Raw genomic sequence first — 12,777 nt, 5'->3', positions numbered from 1 at the left:
GCTTGCCTTCCCCACAATATTATCTATGAGGTCTTTCCAACTGAAGTTGTTCGTAATTTTTACACCCAGGTACTTAGTTGAATTGACAGCCTTGAGACTTTTACTATTCATCGAGTAATCGAATTCCAACGGATTTCTTTTGGAACTCATGTGGATCACCTCACACTTATCGTTATTCAGCGTCAACTGCCACCTGCCACACCATACAGCAATCTTTTCTAAACCGCTTTGCAACTGATACTGGTCTTCGGATGACCTTACTAGACGGTAAATTACAGCATCATCTGCGAACAACCTAAGAGAATTACTCAGATTGTCACCCAGGTCATTTATATAGATCAGGAACAGCAGAGGTCCCAGGACGCTTCCCTGGGGAACACCTGATATCACTTCAGTTTTACTCGATGATTTGCCGTCTATTACTACGAACTGCGACCTTCCTGACAGGAAATCACGAATCCAGTCGCACAACTGAGACGATACCCCATAGGCCCGCAGCTTGATTAGAAGTCGCTTGTGAGGAACGTTGTCAAAAGCTTTCCGGAAATCTAGAAATACGGAATCAACTTGAGATCCCCTGTCGATAGTGGCCATTACTTCGTGCGAATAAAGAGCTAGCTGCATTGCACAAGAACGATGTTTCCTGAAACCATGCTGATTACGTATCAATAGATCGTTCCCCTCGAGGAGATTCATTATGTTTGAATACAGTATATGCTCCAAAACCCTACTGCAATCCGACGTCAATGATATAGGTCTGTAGTTCGATGGATTACTCCTACTACCCTTCTTAAACACTGGTGCGACCCGCACAATTTTTCAATCTGTAGGTACAGATCTATCGTTGAGCGAACAGTTGTATATGATTGCTAAGTAGGGAGCTATTGTATCAGCGTAATCTGAAGGGAACCTAATCAGTATACAATTTGGACCTGAAGACTTGCCCGTATCAAGCGATTTGAGTTGCTTCGCAACCCCTAAGGTATCTACTTCTAAGAAACTCATGCTAACAGCTGTTCGTGTTTCAAATTCTGGAATATTCCATTCTTCTTCCCTGGTGAAGGAATTTCGGAAAATTGCGTTCAATAACCCCGCTTTAGCGGCACAATCGTCGGTAACAGTACCATCGGCACTGCGCAGTAAAGGTATTGACTGCGTCTTGCCGCTTGTGTACTTTGCATACGACCAGAATTTCTTCGGATTTTCTACCAAATTTCGAGACAATGTTTCGTTTTGGAACCTATTAAAGGCATCTCGCATTGAAGTCCGTGCCAAATTTCGCGCGTCTGTAAATTTTAGCCAATCGGGATTTCCCGACCACGCAGGAGTGCCGCGACACGACGTTGAATGGACTCGACTAATGTCTGCAGTACTGCCGGAGGGAACTGACACCATGAATCTCGCAGGGCTGTCCTTAAATCAGTAAAAGTTCGAGGGGATGGAGATCTATTCTCAACAGCACGTAAGAGGAGGAGAGGGTACAGATCCATTCTGAACAGCACGTTGCAAGGCATCCCAGATATGCTCAATAATTTTCACGTCTGGGAAATTTGGTGGTCTGCGGAATTGTTTTAACTCATGCCTGGGGAGATTGGTGGCCAGCACAAGTGTTTAAACTCAAAAGAGTGTTCCTGGAACCACTCTGTAACAATTCTGGGCGTGTGGGTGGTCGCATTGTCGTGCTGGTATTGCCCATTCCGTTGGGATGCACAATGGACACGAATGGAAGCAGGTGATCAGACAGGATGCTTGCGTACGTGTCACCTGTCAGAGTCGTATCTATACGTATCAGGAGTCCCATATCACTCCAACTGCACACGCCCCACACCATTACAAAGCCTGAACCAGCTTGAAGAGTCCCCTGCTGACATGCAGCGCCCATGCATTCATGAAGTTGTCACCACACCCGTACATGACCGTCCCCTCGATACAATTTGAAACGATACTTGTCCGACCAGGCAACATATTTCCAGTCATCAACAGTCCAATGCCGGTGCTGAAGGGTCCAGGCGAGGCATAAAGCTTTGTGTCTTGCAGTCATCAAGCGTACATGATGGGACTTCCTCCGAAAGGCCATATGGATGATGTTTCGTTGAAGGGTTCGCACGCTAACACTTGCTGATAGCCAAGCATTGAAATCTGCAGCAATTTGCGGAAGGGCTGCACTTCGGTCACGCTGAACGATTCTCTTCAGTCGTCGTTGGTCCCGTTCTTGCAGGATCTTTTTCCAGCAGCAGCGATGTCGGAGATTCTACCTTTTAGCGGATTCCTGATATTCACGGCACACTCGTGAAATGGTCGTACGGGAAAATCCCCACTCCATCGCTACCTCAGTGATGCTGTGTCTCATCTCTCGTGCGCCGACTGTAACACCACGTTCAAACTCACTTAAATCTTGCCATTGTAGCAGGAGAAACCGATCTAACAACTGCGCCAGACGCCTGTTGTCTTATACGGGCTTTGCCGACAGCAGCGCCCTATTCTGCCTGTTTATATTACTCTGTATTTGAATACGCATGCCTGTACGAGTTTCTTTGGCGCTTCAGTGTAAATACAGAAGTCAGTGACGAGTAAAGTGACTGGTTGCTGTGGTCGGACCAGTCTCGTTTCAAATTATATCTAGCGGACGGACGTGTGCGGTTATGGAGACAATCACATGAATCGATAGACCCTGCATGTCAGCAGGGGACTGTTTAAGCTGGTGGTGGCTCTGTAATGGTCTGGGGCGCGTTTTTCTTGTGTTACAAGACGTGGTCCCCATTCCTTCTTTGACATCATCGGATCGAACCTCAGGAATAACACTACCCAAGAATTGTATTTAGTGGTACTTAGGAGACAGTGAAACACACGTCGTATTCTTCGTGGGGTATTCCTTGATTTGAGTCCTGAGTGCATCAATTCATAGCCAGAGGTGGAACTCGTATCATTTCCTTACTTTTTCTCTTAGTCGCTGTTATTCTCCTGACGTCTAAGCTATTACGACCTTAAGGGCATGTTATATTGAGTGGAGTAGACAGTAAGTATCGTAGGTTAATGCACTTGGTCTCGTTGAGAGAAGTGTCAATGAATGATGTGTACCTAGGCCTGGCGTACAAGAGATATTAACAGTGTTGTTAACTGTTCATGGAACAGTAACCGTTATGTCTATGCAATGAGCTTTGAATGTGAAGGTACTGCCAATAACCACTTTCACCCCCCTACCCTCCCTCACCGTCTCTCTATCCTCGCCACAAACACTAGTGTTGTTATGTCTTGTACTGGCTTGTCTCTTTCGCAGGTAGTGTGGTGTCACCGCCAGACACCACACTTGCTAGGTGGTAGCCTTTAAATCGGCCGCGGTCCGCTAGTATATGTCGGACCCGCGTGTCGCCACTGTCAGTGATTGCAGACCGAGCGCCACCACACGGCAGGTCTAGAGAGACTTCCTAGCACTCGCCCCAGTTGTACAGACGACTTTTGCTAGCGATGCTACACTGACAACTACGCTCTCATTTGCCGAGACGATAGTTAGCATAGCCTTCAGGTACGTCATTTGCTACGACCTAGCAAGGCGCCATTACCAGTTTATATTGAGATTATATAATGTATCAGCAGAGCGATGTTCTCCAATTATGGATTAAAGTTAAGTATTCTACCAGTTACCTCCTTTTTTTACTAGACTCAACTCCTATAACTGTTCCAGACCTCACGCCAGCCTGCGTGAGCTTAAACGCGTGCATTTCGGCCTCCTCTAGCTATACGGCGTTGGCTCTTCTGCCAACACATCAGGTAGTACGCAAACTGCCGTGAAACAGTAGGTTGGTTGGTTGGTTGGTTTGGGGAAGGAGACCAGACAGCGTGGTCATCGGTCTCATCGGATTAGGGAAGGATGGGGAAGGAAGTCGGCCGTGCCCTTTCAGAGGAACCATCCCGGCATTGGCCTGGAGTCGTGAAACAGTACAAAAGAGGCAAATTCCAGGAGGATGCCCCTTCGGTTACCGTAGTAAGATTGTATCGCAGGAATTCTCACAGAAGTCTAACAAATTTTATGTGTAAATGTTGCCTGTGGCACTACAATCGGTGTCGCCATTCGTCAAAGGTGCAAAGACAAAAATAGGTAACTGGAGAAAACTCAAGTGGAATATTTAATTTTATTTTCAAACGTTCCTTAACAGATGAAAATCAACGAATGTTGCAGTCATTTGTTTGCCATATAACTGCACAGATGACTGACATAGGCATCAGAAATGGTGTGGACATTACTAAATCTCAACATGCCATAATGGTCTAGTGGGGTTCCTGTAGGATTCCATAGAGAATCTTCGATTTAATCGTAATTTACAACCGAGTCCTCCTTGGCCAGAGAACGATTTCTACTGATTATAACAAATCACGAGTCCAACATACAGGTAGCAAAACTGGTCTACAGAACTATGGTGCCGTATCTCTCAGCTCCAGTTGAAGCGAATCTCTAGAAGATATTCCACGTTCAAATACTCTGACGTCACAGGAAAGTGTTAACATCATGCATACTTTGACCGAACGCTACCTCATCCACACTCTAATATTTCCATGCCTGTGAAATGTGTTTAATAATATTTCATGCTTGTGCTGGCTTATTTTCAGTACAGAAAAAATTCTGCTCCTACAGATGAAGAATAGCATGAGCTTATGATGCCTGTTACGTGTATCTAACGTAAATGGATATTATCAGGTGGAAATAGTAACGTGGAACGCTCATAAAACAAGCACATGCAGCTAATCGCCATTGTTCGGACTCTGAGAAAGGTCGAGCCATAGGCTTGGGAGAATGCGAAGAGGTTACCGACAGGTAGACCGACATTTAGCTGTAGTGCCATGTCTGCAGAGATGAGGTGGACTCAGAACGTCAGAGTGGAAAGAAGACTGGGCACGGTTCCTTCCACAAGGAAGATGTCACATGAAGATCGTAGGCTTATTCCACTGGCTCTGACGTGTAGAAGCAATACAGCAGCTGAAATCAGAGCAGAGGTTGTAGGCATAGTATCATCACGAACCTGGGTTGAGATCTCGTGTTGTCGTGCGTCGTTTAACGCTGAAACCAAACTATAGGTCACAGAAGATTCCATTGTTTGGAGCTAAAATTAAATGGACATTGAGTGACGTTCTGTGGCATTCAGCGACGAGTCTCGCTTTCGTTTGTGGCCATCACGATGTTTCTGTAGACGACCTGCTGAAAGATCGCACATAGCAGGAATTATTGACACCAATACCTCTTCAACTACTGAATCGTGATGTGGGGCGTTATTGTACGAGGGAAGTTCAGTAAGTAATGCACCTTTTTTTTCTGAAAGGAGGTTGGTTTCATACAGTATTCCAATACACCACATTATTCCACACTCTCTTGGCTGCAGATCTCTGTTTAATGCGATGGCCTCATGCCACCTTACTGGGAGGGTTTGTATATCCGTAAGGTACCAAATTACTGATCGACGTCGGAGTCAAGGTCTTGGTGCGTCAGTAAGCTTCACATCATTCACGTATTGCTTCCCTCGGAGTGCATCCTTCATTGGACCAAACAAATGGAAGTCAGAAGATTCGAGACTCGTACTGTAGGATGGATGAAGAAGAACAATCCAGTGAAGTTTTGTGAGCTCCACTAGTGTGCGCAGACAAACATAGACGTCCTGTTGAGCAGCGTAGTGTTTGTGATTCGTCGATCACCTCGAATGAGTCTCCGCACTTTCCAACATTGCAGGAGTCAGAGGTGTGTGCGGACGGCCGTCACATGTGAGATGGGACACGTCTGCGCGACCTTGTTATGATGGTGGCAATACCTACCTAAAGACTCGTCGTGCTTTTGTTAACTGCCACGTCTTCGTAGACATTCTACAAGCGCCTATGAATATCTGCGATGCTCTGGTTTTCCGCCAAAAGAAACTCCATGATAGTTCTGTTTGGAACGCACCTCCTTCACAGACGCCATTTTCAAAGCTACGTATAGCGTCGACATCGGTTGGAACTTATGAAATTATAGAGGCCGAAGTGGGAATATTTCAGGGTGTCACTCAACAAATTGCGCATATTTTCAACCGAAACTGGACGGGAAAAAAAGTGTTGCATTACTTATTTAACCCCCCCCCCCCTCACGTATGTGATGTAAGTAGGCTGTTTAGGTTCTTATATTGGTAACGCCGCCACCACGTAGCGCTCTGTATGAAAATCACTGGCTGTGCTGTGTGCAGTCTGTAGCTGGTTGGCATTGTTGTAATACTCGCCATTGTAGCGTTGGACAGTTGGCTGTTAACAGCGCGTAGCGTTGCGCAGTTGGAGGTGAGCCGCCAGCAGTGGTGGATGTGGGGAAGTGAGATGGCGGAAATTTGAGAGCCGATGATCTGGTAGTGTGTCCATCAGAGACAATGCATTTGTAAGACTGTATGCCATGAACTACTATATATATTATGACTTTTGAACACTTTTAAGGTAAATACATTGTTTGTTCTCTATCAAAATCTTTCATTTGCTAACTATGCCTATCAGTAGTTAGTGCCTTCAGTTGTTTGAATCTTTTATTTAGCTGGCAGTAGTGGCGCTCGCTGTATTGCAGTAGTTTGAGTAACGAAGATTTTTGTGAGGTAAGTGATTTGTGAAAGGTATAGTTTAATGTTAGTCAGGGCCATTCTTTTGTAGGGATTATTGAAAGTCAGATTCCGTTGCGCTAAAAATATTGTGTGTCAGTTTAAGCACAGTCATGTATAATTGCTCAAAGGGGACGTTTCAGTGAGAACACCACTGATTTGGTAATTGCTGACAGCTCGCTAGTGTGGGGCAAGAATGGTGAATCGTGTTTTCATAGTCATTACGACAACGGCACTAAACGGTTAATTCTATCAGGATTGTACAACGCCCCGCACTGTTGTTCACAACGCAAAGTCCTTGAGTAACATCCGGATCCTTGCCTGGCGTGTCCATTCCTTTGATTTGTCACCCGTACTGCACGTCTGGGATGTAATGAGAAGCGTATACTTTCATATCAGACCCAGCCCGCAATCTGCAAGCAATGACGCAGCATATGTTTCCGGCTTAGCAAGAAACTCCTCAGGGTGATATTCGGGAACTACTTGATTCCGCGCCACAACGAACAGAAGAGAGCATTAGTGTCTGTGATGGTCAAATCTGATAATGATGTTGACGATTAACGTCAGTTCAGAATGGAATCAAAGTTTAATCATTTAATACCCGTTGTTTGATGAACATCTGCAAACAGTCTGATAAATATCCAACCGATGATTCATTTTCTCATTTTCATCACTATATAATGGCCTGCCACAAAGAATGTTTTCCTCCGTGGGAAATTGATCTGGATTCTGAAAGTTCAGCTCACAATCGTTGAAGTTCAAAGAACCATAGATATGAACAGATATGTGTACTTGGTGTTGCTAGACGTTTGAGAAGCTTGACGCCAACCAAAGGAAATGTTTTCGCACAGGATACTTTTCTTAGTTTATAGCTGAATTGAAAACTACTCTGAAGGCAGAACCCTACAGTCTGTCTAGTATTAAATATCTTTGACAATAACCAGGGTGATTTCTTGTTTCCTACAATAAAGCAGAAGAGAGCCATTACCGTTATATGTTAATTATCTAGTAGATGGTATTAGTCGCAGAGTGAATCTTCACAGATAAAGCTGTTAACTATGAGAAATATAGGTATATCCAGTTGGGTTAGGAATAATTTCCAGACTGTTTGGAAGAGTTCCAACTAGATCTTAATGCAGATAACCGGGCTGTGTGGATGTCCATCCTCGACAATTATAAGCAGTTTGATATGGTCTGAAGCTACTGCGAGATCTGGTGTGCCGAGATATACCACTGGACGTATGCCTCACCAAATTCATCGGGCAGGCTGGTGTACCATGGATAAAGTTGTCAGAGAATCTTTTGTCTTGGGATGTCTGCCTTCAATATTAAGGCATGCTTAGCTACTGTGGCGAAAACACCTTACTACACGAAGTTCGGTTAAGATAAATTATAATGATTCATAAATACTTCACTGTTTCTCCACTTTCCATATAGGGGCCACAAACTGTAGGACGTATGGTACTGAATATACGGTACTGGAACTGATAGTTGAACTAGAACGTATCAAGTAAGATGTTGTTGGGGTGTCAGAGGAACGAAGATAGGAAGAGGATAAGATAGAGCTGTAGACAGGAAATGTATAAAGCTATAGAACACGGCCGCCCACGGCGTGCCAAACCGCACATGTGCCACATGCGCAGGCTGCGTGCAGATGAAGGCTCGGTCTGTCTTCGCTTTGGTCGGTGCTGCTCTGAAGTACACAGCACAGTGCGACATTTCATTTAGCACGGCGGTGTAGGACTCTTCGGTCAGCATATCTCTCTTCAATTCGGTGGAATGGTGATGTCAGTGCTGTTTATACTTTCACTATTTGTTCGTGTTATGAAGGATGTCCACAGGTCCAGTGACTGTTTGCACAAAGAGATGCGGTATAGCGATCTATCATTACAAGTCCTTAAAACTGAATGGGAATGACAGAAGAGAAGTATAAGAAATGTCAGTAGCTATTATGTCATCGCATAATCCACTAGTTCTGCAAATTTGCTGTGAAACGACATTACCATACTGTGCAGAAAGAATTTAAAGGTTTCGTTGACAACAAAGGAGCAAAAGATTACAACGATTGGCAGCCGGGATTCGTTGTTCTGTACATCAACAAGCACTTTGTTCTAAATTTGCGGGCATGGAGCACACAAAGAAACTGTTGGTACGAATAATAAAATTTCTGAAGCCTCATGCATTATTCCATTGACATGTGCAACAATTTTCCATCGAACTGAACGAACAGTATGGAGACTTCCTACATTACTGCAAAGAACGTTGGTTAAGTCAAGCTTCATGCCTGGTACGATTTCTCGATTAAAAACAGAATATTTTTCAATTCATGAATGAGAAATTAAAACATCTGGAATGGATTGAAGACCTCGCATTTTGGGTGGACTAGAGTGTACATTTCCCACAGTAATACACTGCAAAGTGAGAAACAACTTATTTCTGAGCTGATTTAGGTAAATTTAAAAAGAAAATCGCGTTGTAGAAGGGACGAATTCTGACAAACTCAGTCCAGTTCACTCAGCTCACTGTCTTTAGAGAAAATGCAAGGTTTTGAGAACTCATTGTGGCCTTGAAAGAATTTCAAGGCTAGTTTTCCGAACATATTGAGGAGACTGCCAGTCTTACATCTGTTGTCGAGCTGTTTTCGAAACCGTTTTCCATTTCAGCTGAAAGTTTCCTTTGCATGTGCGGATGTAACTGACTGTCCTGCAGTGTAATTCCCATTTTAAAGACAAATTTTTTAACGTTAAAACTGTCCAAGACATCTGCATTGTTCTCCTCAGGTAGGGTTTCCACGTCATCATGATGAAGTTTCGAAAGTGCTACAGCATTTCGATCAACATATGTGAGTGAAAGACCGCTTTCGTTATGAAAATAAATATGTCACGATTACGTGGAAACCTGAGTGCGAAAATCTGGGAAATTGTCTGCATCTGTCCATACACCGACAGTCTGTACCAGACAGGAATTTGTGTCTTCACCGCTCCAAAAGTAATTACAAAATAGTGGCAATTTTTTGTGATCTCTGTTGTTGAGAAATGTGAAATATAAAACTTGTAGTATGCAGTGCGACCGTATTGCCATTTACACTAAGAGCCAAAGAAACTGGTACACCTGCCTACTATCGTGTAAAGCCTCAACGAGCTCGCAAGAGCCGCCACACGACGTGGCATGGACTCGACTAATGTCTGAAGTACTGCTGGAGGGAACTGACACCATGAAACCCGCAGAGCTGTCCATAAATCCGTAAGAGGAGGAGAGGGTACAGATCCATTCCGAACAGCACGTTGCAAGGCATCCCAGATATGCTCAATAATTTTCATGTCTGGGGAGGTTAGTGGCCAGCGGAAGTGCTTTAACTCAGAAGAGTGTTCCTGGAGCCACTCTGTAGCAATTATGGACGTGTGGGATGTCGCATAGTACTGCAAGAATTGTCCAAGTCCGTCGGAACGCACAGTGGACATGAATGGATCCAGGTGATCAGAAAGGATGCCTATCTAGACGTATCAGGAGTCCAATATCACTCCAACTGCACACACCCCACTCCATTACAGAGCCTCCACCAGCTTTAAAAGTCCCCTGCTGACATGCAAGGACCATGGATTCATGAGGTTGTCTCCATACCCGTACACGTCCATCCGCTCGATACAACTTGAAACGAGACTCGTCCGTCCAGGCAACATATTTCCAGTCATCAACAGTCCAGCGTCGGTGTTGACGGGCCCAGGTGAGGCGTAAAGCTTTGTGTCGTGCAGTCGTCAAGCTGCATGAATGGGATTTCGGCTCCGAAAGTCCATATCGATGATGTTTCGTTGAATGGTTCGCACGCTGACACTTGTTGATGGTCCACCATTGAAATCTGCAGCAGTTTGCGGAAGGGACGCACCTCTGTCACGTTGAACGATTCTCTTCAGTCGTCGTTGGTCCCGTTCTTGCAGGATCTTTTCCCGGACGCAGCGATGTCGGAGATTTCATGTTTTACCGGATACTTGATCTCCACGGTGCACTAGTGAAATGGTCCCATGGAAAAAGCCCCACTTCATGGCTACCTCGGAGATGTTGTGTCTCATCGCTCGTCACCGACTATAACACCACGTTCAGAGTCATTTAGATCTTGATAACCTGCAATTGTAGCAGGAGTAACCGAGCTAACAACTCGCCCAGACACTTGTGGTCTTACGTAGGCGTTTGCCGACCGCAGCGCGATATTCTGCCTGTTTACATATCTCTATATTTGAATACACATGCCTATACCAGTTTCTTTGGCGCTTCAGTGTAAATTCGGTTCGTTCGCAGTCTCCCACTGTCGCTCCCCCCCCCCTTGCGCCCAGATTGCGTGCCGTGCGTTGCTTTGGGGGAAATGTGTAGCGAGGCTGATCGCCACGACCCTCGTATCGAGCCAGTGCTTGCGAGCCGAAGATTTAATCCCTCTCCTACGGAGCAACAGAACAAGATGGGTACTCAGGAACAGGTTTGAACATCATCAATTATATTGAAAATCGAAATTTATGAACCATGAACCATGCCCCCCCCCCCATGAACCATGGACCTTGCCGTTGGTGGGGAGGCTTGCGTGCCTCAGCGATACAGATGGCCGTACCGTAGGTACAACCACAACGGAGGGGTATCTGTTCAGAGGCCAGACAAACGTGTGGTTCCTGAAGAGGGGCAGCAGCCTTTTCAGTAGTTGCAAGGGCAACAGTCTGGATGATTGACTGATCTGGCCTTGTAACAATAACCAAAACGGCATTGCTGTGCTGGTACTGCGAACGGCTGAAAGCAAGGGGAAACTACGGCCGTAATTTTTCCCGAGGGCATCCAGCTTTGCTGTATGATTAAATGATGATGGCGTCCTCTTGGGTAAAATATTCCGGAGGTAAAATAGTCCCCCATTCGGATCTCCGGGCGGGGACTACTCAAGAGGATGTCGTTATCAGGAGAAAGAAAACTGGCGTCCTACGGATCGGAGCGTGGAATGTCAGATCCCTTAATCGGGCAGGTAGGTTAGAAAATTTAAAAAGGGAAATGGATAGGTTAAAGTTAGATATAGTGGGAATTAGTGAAGTTCGGTGGCAGGAGGAACAAGACTTCTGGTCAGGTGACTACAGGGTTATAAACACAAAGTCAAATAGGGGCAATGCAGGAGTAGGTTTAATAATGAATAGGAAAATAGGAAAGCGGGTAAGCTACTACAAACAGCAAAGTGAACGCATTATTGTGGCCAAGATAGACACGAAGCCCACGCCTTCTACAGTAGTACAAGTTTATATGCTAACTAGCTCTGCAGATGACGAAGAAATTGAAGAAATGTATGATGATATAAAAGAAATTATTCAGATAGTGAAGGGAGACGAAAATTTAATAGTCATGGGTGACTGGAATTCGAGTGTAGGAAAAGGGAGAGAAGGAAACGTAGTAGGTGAATATGGATTGGGGCTAAGAAATGAAAGAGGAAGCCGCCTGGTAGAATTTTGCACAGAGCACAACTTAATTATAGCTAACACTTGGTTTAAGAATCATGATAGAAGGTTGTATACATGGAAGAACCCTGGAGATACTAAAAGGTATCAGATAGATTATATAATGGTAAGACAGAGATTTAGGAACCAGGTTTTAAATTGTAAGACATTTCCAGGGGCAGATGTGGACTCTGACCACAATCTATTGGTTATGACCTGTAGATTAAAACTGAAGAAACTGCAAAAAGGTGGGAATTTAAGGAGATGGGACCTGGATAAACTGAAAGAACCAGAGGTTGTACAGAGTTTTATGGAGAGCATAAGGGAACAATTGACAGGAATGGGGGAAAAAAATACAGTAGAAGAAGAATGGGTAGCTTTCAGGGATGAAGTAGTGAAGGCAGCAGAGGATCAAGTAGGTAAAAAGACCAGGGCTCTTAGAAATCCTTGGGTAACAGAAGAAATATTGAATTTAATTGATGAAAGGAGAAAATATAAAAATGCAGTTAATGAAGCAGGCAAAAAGGAATACAAACGTCTCAAAAATGAGATCGACAGGAAGTGCAAAATGGCTAAGCAGGGATGGCTAGAGGACAAATGTAAGGATGTAGAGGCTTATTTCACTAGGGGTAAGATAGATACTGCCTACAGGAAAATTAAAGAGACCTTTGGAGATAAGAGAACCACTTGTATGAACATCAAGAGCTCAGATAGAAACCCAGTTC

The sequence above is a fragment of the Schistocerca cancellata genome, chromosome 4, assembly GCF_023864275.1.
Source record: "Schistocerca cancellata isolate TAMUIC-IGC-003103 chromosome 4, iqSchCanc2.1, whole genome shotgun sequence".
NCBI classification, from domain to species: domain Eukaryota; kingdom Metazoa; phylum Arthropoda; class Insecta; order Orthoptera; family Acrididae; genus Schistocerca; species Schistocerca cancellata.
Note: the sequence above shows the minus strand (reverse complement) of the source record.